The following is a 15893-nucleotide window of genomic DNA, read 5'->3' on the forward strand; positions in this document are numbered from 1 at the left end:
ACCTAAATAGCCTCTGCTTTAATTGCAATTTTGCATTATAATTGGAAACATTGAGTCTTTGGCCTTTAGTAAATAGACTCTGATTTGTTTAAACTCTCCACTTCTCATTAATAAGAGACCCCTTACTTCTTGCTCTTGTACAGATTAAAATGAAATCTTACATTTCCAAAAGATCAGAAATGTTATGAGATGGTCACAAAAACCATAGATAGGTCTTCAACAGAACGCTGAATGGAAGTTTTCACTTTTTGATATACCAGGCAAAAAAATAAGTGGCAAAGAAAGGTCATTGTAGTGTGGTGTATAGTAAATATGTTTTAAGTATTTAAGGATTTCTTCTCAGCCTAAAGTGATTTCTAGATTTCACTTTAACCAAGATATAGTAATTCTGGCCATGATCCATGGTAGATCTCCAGAGGTATAGGGCTCTCAATATCTGGATGTAGTCAGGCCTTTGAGGACCTATATTAAAAGGACTCGCAATATTCGCAAAACAGAAAGTCTTTATGAGGACCATAAAAACGTAATGTGTGTTTTGAATTGAATGTCACCCTTATTGAGGTCCTTAATGTCCCAAACTACTGTCATTCACCATTTATATTAATTGAGTCTCCTTCCTTTTCTGGTTCTGGAGAAAGGTTTATGCTTCTGTGCTGTACTGGCACACTTGTAGTTATTCATGAGCTCGGAGTAGCTATGTGCCCAGTTTTTTCTTTTGCATCCTGCTCACTGTTGGACACAGAGCCAGGAAATTTGTTCCTCATGTTCACAGAAGTTTAAATAGAAGCTGTAGCAACCAAAGAGGCCAAAGAGATCGCCAGAATAGGTACAGAGATGGCAACAGCAATGACAGTTGGACTCACTGGGTCCAGCAGTTGAACGAAAATGGTATTCCAAATGACCTTCAAAACGACCCTGTTTTTGGTGTGATCAGACTCCTCAAACCTACTCTGTTATTTGTCAGTGTCTGCAAATTGTTAACAGTTTCATATTTGTGAGATGATGATTATGTAAAATATTATAACTATAAATAGGATGATGATTGTGTTTAATAAAGTTGTTGATCTGTGTTTGTATATTGATAATGGGAAATATCTGACTTGAAACCAAAGTGCAAATAGCAATGTACCAAATTTATTTAAAAGTAAAGCAAGCACATGTAAGTGACTGCAGCATAAAGAACAAACAATTATTCATTATAACATTTTGTTTAAATGCAAACTAAATTGTATTGAAACGAAAAACAACACTGAAATATCATTGACTTGGCCATATTCATTAAAATAACTGTTTTGTAATATTTCATGGGGTAAAATAATCATATATCAATAAGGTGCAGTCTACACTGTGTGGTTTTCTCCTTCCTTCATGGGAAAGACCTGCCTTATTTCTGCTTACTATGTTAAGGCAAGGTAAGGAATTTTAAGGCAGGGCATTATTAGTCATTAGATCAGTAGTAGGTCAGTGGTGGAGCTACTGTTAATGCAGGTAATGCATGTGCTGACCCCTCACACATGCTCAGGAGAGCAGAGCAGGCTGCTTATGGAGGATAAATCAGGCCCTCCCCAAATTTTGCTACGGGGCTCAGCAAGGGAATGTTAAGCCTCTGTAGTGGGTGGTTACTGGTACTTTCAGTAAGGTGTGAGTGGGGGATTTATGTTGTGTCTGACCGATATGGGGAATTTCAGGGTTGACTGGGGAGGCAAGTGGAAGGTACGATAAGTGGTTTGGAGTAAACTGAGTTCTAAAGGGCACATGAAGGCATTTTGGGGGCCATGAGGGGTGTTTTAGGACAAGTAGGTGCTTTTAGTAGAAGGCAAATCTGAAGGGTTTTTTGGAGTACATTTGGGATCTATTCTATGGGCATCTTTCTTTGACCAAATATATTGTTCTAACTTAATACTGAGATTAAGGCTAAAGTGCGGCTCTTGAAGTTTATCAGAATGCCCCTCACTGCCCTAAATGGTCAAACATGCAAGACAGTGTACTGTATTCCACAACTTTTGGACACAATGAAGTACAAAAAACAAAAAAGTTTGCACACCAAAGGTTTAGACACAGACAAATAAAATACATACTAAACAATAGATAGGTATAACAGGTTTTATATATGACAGAACACCTAAAAGGTGGATATTCTCTGTGTATATGGCACATCAATATGGTACAAGAAATATACATTTAAGAATGGCTTCATTCTAAAAAATCAATATTACAAAATCAATTGGAATATATATTATCTTAAGTTATTTAACACCCTATGTAATAATAATATTATAATCTCCATCATTAATTTAGCTACACAGATAAAAAAAGAAATCATTATTGAAGAATTTCCTTCCTTTTTGCACATCGCTAATCAACTTTTAAAATACATATTTGTGGTAGAGATAGTACTTGCTCATGTAAATACCGGCACTGTACTTTTTAGTCCTTTGAAATACACATTTTCACTAATTTGCACAATTTATCTGCTTGCCTGCAACATTTGACCCTATTGCGCACAACACACAAAACATCCCTAAAACCAGGAGTGAATATGATTTATATTTACTCTGCTTTTCATAGGCAGCTATATTGTAATTTAAAATTGTTTAAAGTAATTCCACTTTATTACAGACAATTGAAGCCACATCCCAAATCTTTTGCACTCTGTCTTAACTGGATATGATACAGGACTTAAAGGAGGTCACACCCCTCTTTAAAAATCCACCAATCTTGACTTAGAAGCCATTACTGTAAACTCTAGATTTGTTGCAAGATAGAGAAGCACCTCCTTCTGAAGCATTTTCAGCATTATTTAAAGGGAAAAGAGACAACATGCTGCATATTTTTAGTTTAGCAAAAACTATTAATTCGTTAAGATATATAGTTTAATTTAATAATATATCCGTTTACATATTAAAATGTCCACAAGTGGCCTCCAAAAGTGCTTTCTCTTTAAACAATATAGTTTACTCCTGTACTACATTATTACCCATGGGTTCACAGGTTCATACTGTTCTCTACACATTAGGCACACACTATATAAAAGGCAGATGACAAATCACTTCTTAACTATCTTGGATGTTTGGATTTATCAGTTTTGACAGAAAGATATATAAGTCCACTCTTGTTGGCTGTCATTTGTAGGCTGTTTAACCTCACTGAAACAAAGTTAGGGGCCATTAGGAAGAGGGTTAATTTTCAGATACTCCCTGTAGAAACAAGCAGTTCTTCCTAAAGAGCAGTCACTTCTGGGAAAATGCCATACATATCTATTTATACATTCTCACGGCTGTGATTAAAACTAACAATATGTTGCATTTTATTTCATAAATCAAGCTGATACCTCAAGTTGTTTTACAAAATCTCCATGTTCAGTGAAATGCCTGCCTTTACATACCAAGATTGTACATAGATTCCCCTGCAGGCTCATGCAGTAAATTTTCAATGATCAAGCACTGGACATGTAGTCGTTCCATGTGAATGTATATGCATGCAGTTGATATACTGAATATGAAACAATTATTAAAGTCCAATAATGATGTGACTATATTAAATCTGCCATTTATCACAATGTGTGGTTGTTCTTCTCAGTGAAGGCTTCTTACAGTATTTCTAGATTATGCAAATAGTCTTTGGCTCAAAAGACATAAAATCCTTGGCATCTCATTATGATGCTTGTGAGATGCAAGCCGGCTAAATGATAAGGATGGTATAGAATCGTATTCCAGTCAGGCATTCCTTTCCTAATTTCCCTTTTCTCTGTTTTGTCTCTTTTGCCTATTCCTCTGGGAATGGAGTGATTGATGGCCTAATCCTATAACTGTATTACATTGCCTCAACCTGGGCTCTTTTCCTTATCATTAGCAGTTAGCCTATGGTTAAATTCACAGCTCACTGCTTGGTGCAGCCCCAGAGATTTAAGGGTCTGGCCTTTAAAAAATATTTAATATAAAATTGAAATCTTGACAGTACTGAGAATTCACTTCCCAGCAAGCTCTGTTTAATTAATCTAACATACTGTACTGCAATCCTGCTATGCATTGAAGAAACGGTATTGTGATTGCAACTTGCAGCCTGCTTTAGAATGGTTGAACTGAACAATTAAACGGAATGTCGTGGTAAAACTGCAATTGTATTTCCATGTACTTGCAATTTAAAGCCGCAGAATATATAGTACTGCAAGATGAGCAAGTAGACTACATTGAACCTTCAAAATTGCTGATTGAAAACCTTTTAATTAGATTTCCCCCATGCTGTAGTATTTCAACACTATTGATTAGACTTGCATTTGGACTGATCATTAAAACATATTAGAACATAAATTATACAATATTTTAAACGACTTGTTAGGTATTAGAGTCACAGAGAGAGATTGACATTATTATACATTGTTATCTAGAACTAAGGTAAAATCATTTACAAGCTAATATATTTATAAGCTAATATATATATATATATATATATATATATATATATATATATATATATATATATACAGAGAGAGAGAGGCCTGCAGGATAATTGCTGCAATACCAAGTGTTTGATTGTTAGCTATTCTAGTACTCAGAAAGAAGTTTCCGCAAAGTTTGAGTTTCCACAAATATCAGCATGCTGCAGACTAGGAAACAGACTACTTTGAATGAAACCTTTAAAATAATAACCACAAATAACTACAAATTGTACAGTGAACCAAAACACAGGACATCTCGGATCTCCCATGAGGGTAGTGACCATTATCTAAACCAGGCCTGTCCAACCTGCGGCCCTCCAGGTGTTGTGAAACTACAAGCCCCAGCATGCTTTGCCAGTAGACAACCTGCTGATAGCTGGAAGGGCATGCTGGGACTTGTAGTTTCACAACATCTGGAGGGCCGCAGGTTGTACAGGCCTGATCTAAACCTTGCTTCACTGTGGTTGATTGAATTTCTTGTTGAAATTAAGTAAATTGTCATGTGTTAGTGCTATATCAATAATATATAATAATTTGAGATGTTTTAAAGGAATAATGTTCTTAATAGTAGTTTCAAGACCGGAAAATAAACTGTTAAAATTAGGATATTCATCTAGAACAAAATTTCCTTTATAAAAATACCATTCTGGTTTGTCGAGAAGGGTGACTTATATGAGGCAACACGACATTCAAAAACTATTGTGATCATTCACAGAAATGATTGGAAACACTTTTATGGGTTATGTTTATTTTGGCTGATTCAGAGACACTAAAAATTACGCCATCCTCCCTTATATAACACCCATGAAACAAAAGATATATGAAGGTTGTTAAAATTAGAAATTTGGTCTGATCATGAAAACACTTTAAATCTGCTATTGTGAGGGAGTTACCTACAGCACCAAATTTAATTTTTATTTATTTAAATCTGCATAGTATAGTAGTTTTGGCTTGTCTTATATCTAAAAGAAAAATGCATCACACCAGTATTTTAAAATTGATACTAACTATAAATTATTCTTTGTAAGTAGAGGACACATGTGTTCCATTCTACCAATGATATATATATATATATATATATATGTATATATATATATATATATATTTATTTATATACATATATATATATATATATATATATATATATATATATATATATATTTGTTCGAACGCATTACTTAGATCAGCACATCATTTTTAAAGGCACTACATATAATATCACATTGAATTAAGTAATACACCTTTGACCTTGCCTTGTCATTTAAGGAAGTGAATGCTTCTATGAAGATGGCAGCTGGGTTCCTGATGAAAAATTATGCATCTCATAAACTGCTTTTCTGCTGAAATGTCAAACTAGAGAAGGTCTGTACCTCAAACTCAGGAATTGGCATTTTCCTTCTGTCTCCTTTGTTGCTATGAAGCAGTGATGACATATCTTGGACAGGTAAGGGGAACAAACTGTCAAAAATCTATTATTAGGGTTCTGATCTCTTCTACACTGACTACTTATTACACCATGTCAGGAGATATTGAGCGGTGTACAGGAGAATAAAAAAACATAAAAATGAAGAAAATAGTAAATAATTATTTGACCATATAATACTTTAAGCAATTTTTAAACAGTTTGCAAAGTAAAATTGGTTTAAAATAGATACTTGTATCCTTGTTTCAAAAAGAGCCAGATATATTAGGAAAGGAATAAGGTCGATCCACTAATGGGCGATAAAACTGATATTAATGCCAAAAGTTATAAATCAGTTACTTACTCTCTTTGCTGAAATCTGTTAAGTATTTTAAATTATAAGCTAATATCTGTAGGGATCTTTAGTCAGCCTGCAAACAGAGAATGTGTTTTACCATCTTGTGAATTAAGTGGGTTAGTGCTACACACGGATGACAGTATGAAGAAAAACATTATTTTTTTAAATAACACAATCTTAAAACAGATGATTCAAAGAAGAAAGTTGATCTTTAATTTGTTACTGTGAAAAACTAATAGTGTGTTTTTGCTGTGTACATTATTTGTGACATTATCTTTTTTTCTGTATTCCCATAAATGTTTATTGACTTAGTTTTTTCCATGCATTCCTCATACAGTACATTTGAGGCTAGTGTGAAAAGCAACACAAGTCAGAAAGAGTAGAAAGTGATACCTAGGGGACTGTGTACATGAACGTGTGTTCACAGCTCTATACATGGTGATGCGTTTCTGTGAACAAAACTCACTTTATTTTCATCCATATGGTTGTACATTTTAACAGCAATATATGGTATGAGATACACCAGAACAATTTCAAAATGTGTTTGTACATACAGAACATCCATTCCAGTAATTCGGTTTAAACATCAGTGAGCATAGAATCTTAGTAAATTATTTAAAGATGAAATTATACTGTATTGTTGCACTAACTGTGTACTGCCAGACAAGTGTTTTAAATATCTGTGTTTTTTTACTTAGAAAAACACAGCTTTACAACTGAGTAATGCAGGAGCCAGGATATCAATGTAACAAGATAGTACTGAATATAGTCTAAACAATTCATCTAGGGCCACCAAGAGGACATTTGGGCTACGGTGCAATGCAAACAGCTTCAGCAAAAGAAAGTCCATGCAGTCATTTGCCTAATTTTTCCTCATACCATAGATTATGACATAGTATAGATGGGGGTGAAGCCGTTGGTACCTTGAGCAGTCAACTCATTTGCACTATTATAATCCACGATTGCTCCCAAGCCCAATTCATTTGTACCCATTTCTCCTCTTGGCTCTCCTGAACTCTCCACAGGCAGAAAAAAATAATATTTTATACATACATTACATCCTGTTCTCTTAATCCATTGAGAAAAACCGAAACATTTTTGGAATCGAGTGCAGCCAGCAGCACGAGCACTTTAAATTTTTGAATTTAAAACAAAACTCCTCCTCCATACCCTGCAGTTGCTGAAGCAGCCATCAGTTACGTTTTAACTAATCCCCATAGGACAGACTAGGAGAAATGCAAAAACAAGGAGAGGAGAACAAAAGCTTAAAACAGTGGGAATCCAGTGTCCCCCAATGGATTAAGAGAATAAGATTTAGCATAAATATAAAATCTTATTTTCTCTGGTATCCAATTGGGTGACCCCAGGACATTGGGGACATCCCCAAGCTACCCTTACAGATAGGTGTTCCACTCAGTAGAGATGGCGCGAAGCACCTTCCTTCCGAAATTGGCATCACTAGATGCAAACACAGTAACACTATAGAATTTGTTAAATGTGTAAATTGAGGACCAGATGGCCATGTTGTACTGCCCAAATGGCCTCCATCAACCTGGGGAAGTAAGCCCTGATATTTCCTGGAACAGGTTGCCCTGCTCCCCTGTAAGCCTGGAGGACTATAGACGTATTACGGCTAACAATAGATATCTTGGATGCTGGCCAACCTTTTTTATGGTCCTCATAAAGACTTTCTGTTTTGCGAATATTGCGAGTCCTTTTAATATAGGTCCCTTTAAAGGCCTGACTACATCCAGATATTGAGAGCCCTATACCTCTGGAGATCTACCATGGATCATGGCCAGAATTACTATATCTTGGTTAAAGTGAAATCTAGAAATCACTTTAGGCTGAGAAGATATCCTGGTCTTAAGGACCACCATATCCTCATGGAAAATAAGAAGAGAAGACTTGCAGGGCGAAGCTGCCAGTTCTGAAACTCTTCCTGCAATTGAAATGGTTTAAAGGAAAACAGTCATCCAGGTCAGGAATTTTAAGTCTACTTCATCCAAAGGTTCAAATGGTGCATGCTGCAAAGCATGTAACAACAAGTTTAGATATCATGGTGCAACCATAAAAACATAAGGTATATGCATTAATTCCTGTAAAAATATCTTAACATCTGGCAATAAAGCCAATCTTCTTTGAAAATATACAGAAAGAGCGGATACCAAACCTTTAGGGAGCTAAGGCTCAACAGTCATTCATCTCATCTTGTAAGAAGATAAGGAGCCTGGATAAGAAAATGTGGGAAACCCCTTCCTCTCCCACTAGGCAATATAATTACTCCACACTCTATTGTAGTTTTTGGCCGAAACCAGATTATTTGCTGGGAGCATGGTTTGAATTACACTGTTGGGCAAATTCTTTACTCCCAGAATAAAGGCATCGTTAGCCATGCCGTTAAAGGTAGACGCTGTAAACCTTGGTGCAGTTACAGCATTAGACTTAATAAGTATGGTCTAAGAGGCAGATGCCATTACTGACCCGTTGACATAGTGAAGATGTCTATGTAACAGGATGTTTGCAGTCAATCTGGAGCCACCAGAATGAACCAAGCCCCTGCTCTCTTTGTCTTCTATAGAATCCTCTGAAGCATTACTGACATGGTGTCTACTAAAACTGCCTTTGGGTCTCTTGTCCTTAATCAAAATGCTCAACCTTGATATTCAACTGAGACACCATCATATTTATGTCTTGCTGACCCTATATGTTCACAATCTGGTGAAAGACCTCTAGGTGAAGAGACCATTCTCCTGAGTGAACAGTCTGCCTAACTAGAAAGTCAGCCAGGCGAATCAAGTGGAATTTGTTCCACTTTGAGAGAAGTTTAAATTGAAAATCTCAAACAAACTTTACGATCTACAAATGATTACCGACTGTTTTCAGGATTTTTATTCTAAATTGTACAATTTACAGGCAGGCAACCTAGAATCAAAAAATTCATCTCCCTACGTTAAGTGACACGCATTAGACTTTTCTAAACCAGGAGATAACGCCCAAGGAACTGAAACTCATTGTCAAATCCCTTAGAAACATGTCTGCCCCAGGCCCTGATGACTTCACAGCCACATATTATGAAAAAATGCTCCCTGCCCTCTCTCCAATGCTTTTAGAACTATTTAGTTCTATTCTTCTCAGAAGGAAATTTGAAAGAGCCACCACCAGAGTGAACATAGTTGTAATCCTTAAAGAGGGAAATGACTGAGTTAGTGTGCGAGCTACAGCCAATTTCTCAATTAAATGTCAATTGAAAACTTTTTGGTAAATTTTTAGACAACCGTCTTGTCCGAATGATTCCCTCCCTGGTCCACCCGGATCAGATGGGTTTCATTCTTAACCACCAAGAGGCGGGTAACACTAGAAAAGTCATTAAGTTAATCCACGCTGCTAATAAGTTTAGGAACCCTGCTCTGGTGGTGGCTCTTGATGCAGAGAAAGCATGTGACCACAACTTGTGGCCCTATATGCGCGAAATTTAATATTTAGGGATCAAACTAACCAAATGTTATGATAGATTATTTGCGGCCAACTTTCCCTATTTAATAGCCACCTTAAAGTGTGATCTCTGCTCTTGGACACCTCAATACATATCATGGATTGGTAGAGTTGCTACAATAAAAATTAATATCTTACCCAGACATCTTTACTTGCTTAAACCTTACCAGTACGGGTCCCTACACTTGTTCTTAAAGATATAGAGTCAAAAATCTCCCAGTTTGTTTGGTCCAGTAGACGCCCAAGAGTTCGTCTAAAAGTCCTTTACGCGCATGCTAAAAATGGTGGCTCACTCAAGCTGTTTTGGCTCACGCATGCCCCCACACCAGAATGTGGGTTGACACGGAATCGGACCTTTTCCAGATGTTATCTCACAGTATTTTATTCTGGCTTGATATAAAAGACCATCCCCTCTTCACACCCTTCCTCCTTCAGTTCGTTTTTCACTCGAAATAATGTAATATTGCACACGCACCTTCAAGCTTACAGACAATCCTAAACAACTTCCCAGCGGTAACTAATCCCAATTTTTTTGCCCACTGGGCTAAACATAACATAATGATTTTACCCAATATAGTTTTAAAGGGATTTTTCCCAAACTTCCCTGAGCTCCACAATCGTCTTCACTTTCCATCCTCCGCCTTTTATCAATATTTACAAATTTGTTACCTATACAACAATGAGATATATCCGTGATCTCCTTGCCGCCCATCTCCTCTCGAGTCTTTCTATGTCAAAAGATCAACCTCTAATGGTCTAATATCCACCCTCTATGCGCTGATGATGAATAACATAATTTACCTGATAAGGAGTCGCATGAGTTGCATTGGGAGGAAGATATGACTGAGGTTTTAGATCCTGAGGAGTGGACAGGGATCCGAGAGGAAGTTGCTAAATCTTCAATCTGCACTCAGATAAAAGAAAATACTTATAAACTTTTATTTTTCTTGTATTTAGTTCCTTCCAGACTGAAAACTATTTACCCGACAGCTTCTGATCTCTGCTGGCGTAATTATGGTCATCGGGGTTCCCTGTCCCAAGTCAGGTAATATTTGTCCTAAAAATATCCCTTTCTGGAGAGAAGTAGCTGATCTTATCCATAAAATAACTAGTCTAAGGTTTGCGTTCCATCTCTCTTTTTTTCTTTTCCCTCATCTTCCCCGTGACATTTATAAACTTATTTGGAAACTCCCTAGCCAAATTCTCACAGTTGCTAGATGTTTACTAGCTAGAAAATGGAAATCCCACTATCCCAGCATTGATTCAGAACGTATGTAAGATATATAATTTAGAACATATGACTAGTATCTTAAATGATCGTCTTAACCAGTTCCTCTCAACATGGCATCTCTGGAAAGACTATTTTGAATCTGTACAGCACATTTTTTAATCTATTACCCCACATAAAAGTTTTGAGAACATGATTTTCTTTATTGAGTCTTTCTCTCTACTTACCTTTACTACTCCCTTTTCTGTTTATCCCCATACTAACAAGACCTTCCCCGGCCCTTCTTTTTTTCCCTTTCCTAGTCCTTCCCCTCCCCCTCAAGGTACAGAATCTACCACACAACAGTTCTAGTTCAATCTGGACTATCCTCATGGCTTGACCTAGACTGATATATGCAAAATATTTGTGCTGTTATTTGGAACCTATTTGTAATGTATCCTGAGTACTTATCTTAAAAGCTGGGATTTAGTCCCTTTTCTTTTTCTGCATCTTCTGCTTTTTTAAAAAAAAAAACCAACCCCGAGCCCTGAAGCATCACTGTGGTTTGAATCAAAATGTCCCTTCCAGCACTATCCTTGGAGAGAGTTTTCCTACCCTAGGAATGTTGGAAACTGCTTCCCTGCCATCACTGCTTGGGACCCCCAGTACCTGCGACACCAATGACCGGTTCCCCTGGAGCCATCCATCATTGGGAGCAGGGAGGCGGCATTGGAGGCACGACTCTGCACCTCTGCTCCCCGCTCCAGCATCACACAGCCATCCAAGCTGTGCGATGGGCTGTGTCCTTTAAAATTGACACAGTGGTTCTACTCACAGCCAACAATGCATCCGAAATAAGGAATTTTTTTAAAGGAAAAAGCTGCTAGCTCTATCTTAGTCCACCCCCATACTCAAGGGCACTTTAAAAAAACTGATGGCTGCACCGGCAGGTGTGGGCTATAGATGGTGAAGGGGATGAGCTATGTTTTAAATTAAACTATTGAAAGTGCCCTGGCTCCTGGCTGCAATACTCCAATGTTCCAGGGTCACCAATTTCTAAAACATTAGAGTATATGTAACACATCTGTAGAGAGAGCTTACTTGTTTCACCTTCAAGAAGTATTACTGTTATCTGATCAGGAAGAAGGAAGGATTCTTTGAAATATGTTGAAAGACATGCTAAAAGTAATAAAACAATTTATAATATCAGTCTTTACTCTCCTGTGTTATTTAGTATTGATTGGCTATCAACATCTCTTTAGGATTTAAATCTTAACTGAAGGACCTGCAGTAACCAAATGTCTGAATTGCAGATGTGCCGGTGGGTGTATCTGCATCAGATATACCCAACTGCACATACAGTGGGTTAGTAAACCAGATTTATTGCTTTTGCTTTATTGACTTGCAACATTCTGTTTCTTTCTTGTCTCTTACAATATGACAGCCACCTACTTAAGCTGTGACTGTCTACCAGACCTACAGACAGAGTAGTTTTTCCTTTAAAATTTCAAACATTTTAGAGGGGAGACAGTATAATACATTTCCGAAAGCTTTTAGACAGATTTATACATGTGAGCGCAACTATGTGCTGCACCGGTTTGAACTAAACATTTGAATCAATAATTTTCCCCTAATTCTTTTTCTAATTTGCTCCCCTGTCATTGTATTCAGTAGCAAAAAAGAAAGACTGCTGACCACCAACCTGGTGCAATGATTGGTGCATGACTGCTCTAAGATCTGTCAACCAATCATAATCAGATGCAAAGGAAATGATGGCAAATGGTTCCCACCAGATCCCTTGCATCTGATTTTTTGTCCACAGTTAAAAGGATTTACTTTATTGACTAATAGGCTGGTGATAATAATTAGGGGAGGGTGTAATGTGTGGATTTCTGCATAAGAAGCAGTCACGGCAAGGCCCAGGAATCTTCCCAGCAGCCTTGTACATAGTTGATTAGTAACCTACTCTGGGATGCAATATACAGTTAGCAGACATGCATGTCAATTTGAAGTGGCAGCATAAACAACAATTTAATATAAAAATATAAAACAAAACTTTACTTTGTTATGACATTGTTGAGAATTAACGTTTTGCAACCTCCAAAGGTCAGTGAGTAAAATCTCAAAATACTCATTAAAGTGCTAAAAATCAGGAACATCAATAATTAAATAAAACAACCCAAACTATTAAGTCTTTGGAGCAGAATCTTAATTAAACAAAATGTATGACATTTTTATAATAAAAAAGTTTAATTTTATTTAGCTTCACATAAGACATTTGCATGTAATTGCTGTAATTTTCTTTTAAATGGTGGTAAATGCAGTCATTGATAATGTTTGACTATTTTCCATGTATAATGGTAAAATATAACCAGTTTTGAGTAACACACTGCTTAAATATCATAAATGTGGAGATAGCATTTGTCCCAGTTTGTAACCACTCAGATGGATTGGATTGAAACCGATTCACACATCCCTAATTACTGTCTAGCATAGATTTCCTACAAAGTATCTCCACTAAATAATTTGCTATTCATGCTGTTACGTGTATAGTTTTTTCTCTTCCTTCTACCCAGAACATTGCTTTAACTATCTGAAAATTTTTACATCTTTCGATAGTGATTAAAGATTCACTTGAAAGAAAACGTGAAACCACAGTATATGGTGCTTTTGCCTGTACATATTACCATTCTAAATCTAAACATATTTTTCTAAAGTTAAATTAGCAATTCAGTGTACATGACATTTGGCGTATATTATGCGAGCCGTTCTCCCCTTATTTTTAATTTGCAATTTAAAGTGCAAAAAAAGCACATTTTAAACAAGGAACAAAATGTTTTCATTGCTTAGATATTTATTTTTCTTCCTTATTGTTACGAGCACCGCCGTGGCTTGCTCTCTGTACAGCCTGGCGTCCCGGTTGGTTCCGGCCGACCGTATTAGGGCAACGGTCGGACGCTAAAACCTCTCAGCGCTGCATCCCGGCAATTCAAGGCAGCCGAGCGCATGCGCGGTAGTTACACAGCCAGTGGGCTAAATAATTCATGGCATGTAGTAATCAGGCAGTGTCTGGGGGTAATTACAGGACAAAGCCCTGATTGGCTACCATTAGTATTTAAGGCAGGGAAGGCTTAGCCTCCCTGCCGCTTATAGCGTCCAGTCTGCACTGTTGCTGACCTGCTTGGATTCCTGTATTTGCTGATTTACTATTCTGACCCTCTGCCAGTACCTTGGACCTTGCCTGCTTGCTTGTGACCCTGAACCTTTGGCCTGTATCTTGGACTCCGCTGTTTTGCCTGTGACCCTGACCTTTGGTGTGTTATCTGACCATTCTAACTTGCTTGTGACCCTGCACCTCGGCTAATGTCTGACCATCCGCTATCATCTACTCAGCCTCCTTTGGCCTGCCGCTGCAGTGTTGTTTAACGAACTTGCACTACATTTGAGTTAAGTCCTAGGGGCATCCGAGTACCTGTGAGCACATAAAGCTCTACTGAAAAGGCGGCTGCTAAAGGTGAAGACCTCTATTATCTCTTCTGCAAGTTAGTTATCAAACCGGCAGCCTAACACTTATGTGATCTGATTTCTCGGTGGAATTTAAATAAAAAAGAGTTCATTGCTTCAGAGCCATCTACCTAGTCACGAGTTGTTCTCTTAGTTGCTCTCTGAACAACTTGAATTCATCATACAAATATTGGTTTACTGAAGAGGTCTTAATCAGTGACAAGAGATGAGGGAAGTTGCAGTGAAATTTAAGACAAATCAAATTTTGGGAGAATAAGAGACAAGTCTGAGCTGAATAAATATGATAAAGGGGTTCCATGTAGAAGGAAATCGACATGGAGAATTCCATTTGGAAAATAAAAGACAAATTCCACCAGAGAAACGTGTAAATGTCCACAGCCAAATTTGGAATGATGCAAATATTTGATGGAAACATTTTGAAAAATATTGCTTATCTTTAGTAAGGTCCAAAAACCAGGAGAGTTTATATTGGGCGGTTCCTCGTTATAATCTTCTTCCAAAACTACTGTACTGTGTACAGCCAACAATGTACTGAACACTGATCATTTTTTAATAGAATATTGTACAACTATTCAATTTGTTATATTATTTGACAATAATGTGCTTTATTTGTAAAAGAAAGTTATTAAAAACAATATTAATCAAGTGGATTGTGGAGCAGATTTACAGACATTTGCCACTAACTACATATTCTTTCCCTGAGTTCAGCATGTGATAGCATTTTCAGGACATGATAGGGAAAAATTATAATTTCAAATATATTCATTTATAAATAAAAAGTATTTAAACAATGTTTTCATTCAAATTGCGAGCAGTTTAGACTGTGTTTGAAGTTTGTGGTTTAGTTTTCTGCTTCTCATTAAAACCAGTTAAAATGTGTCAGTTTAAGTAAGAACATGTTAGAGCCTGAACATGCTCAGTTCAATTTGCACACGTGGTTGAACAGAATTGAACATGGTCGAACCTACTTGACTTTATTCAATTTAGCTTGACATTTTTTAATACATTACAAAATTGAGAAATGACTGTGAATTGTAGAATTTATGTTTCCAATGAATCAATTGGAGAAACAATATGCATCTGGTTCAAGCATATTTATAAATGAGTATTGGCAGATTCCAGTGACCTGAAAAGTCCGAGGATAGTTCATATTAATCACTGCATTTGATTTTTATGAGTATAAAGTCATGCCAAATTGGGATGAAAATAGCAGGAGAGGTTCAAAAAATTCACTCAGGCTTATTTAGATGACATAACCAACTTTAGTATGATCCAGGACAAAAACGTGCAACAAGTGGGAAATGTGTTAGGGATGATCAAAGAAGAAGGGCTAACTATGTGATTAGACAAACGTCAGAAGTACAGTGCCTTGGGCATTGTGTGGTGAAAAAACGAGTTAGACCAGAACCAGAAAAGGCAAAGTCATTCTGAGTCTGGCCCCAGCCCACAACCCAGAGACTGGTAGTAG

At 37.0% G+C, this 15893-nt stretch overlaps 1 protein-coding gene across 2 annotated transcripts in view; it reads right to left on the reverse strand.

The window, feature by feature from the left end:
* The window catches only part of DPYD (dihydropyrimidine dehydrogenase), an 816112-nt gene that overhangs the window by 167114 nt on the left and 633105 nt on the right, over positions 1–15893 (reverse strand). The gene's annotated exons all lie outside the window — the stretch shown is intronic.

The sequence above is a fragment of the Mixophyes fleayi genome, chromosome 8 (genome assembly GCF_038048845.1).
Source record: "Mixophyes fleayi isolate aMixFle1 chromosome 8, aMixFle1.hap1, whole genome shotgun sequence".
NCBI lineage: Eukaryota > Metazoa > Chordata > Amphibia > Anura > Limnodynastidae > Mixophyes > Mixophyes fleayi.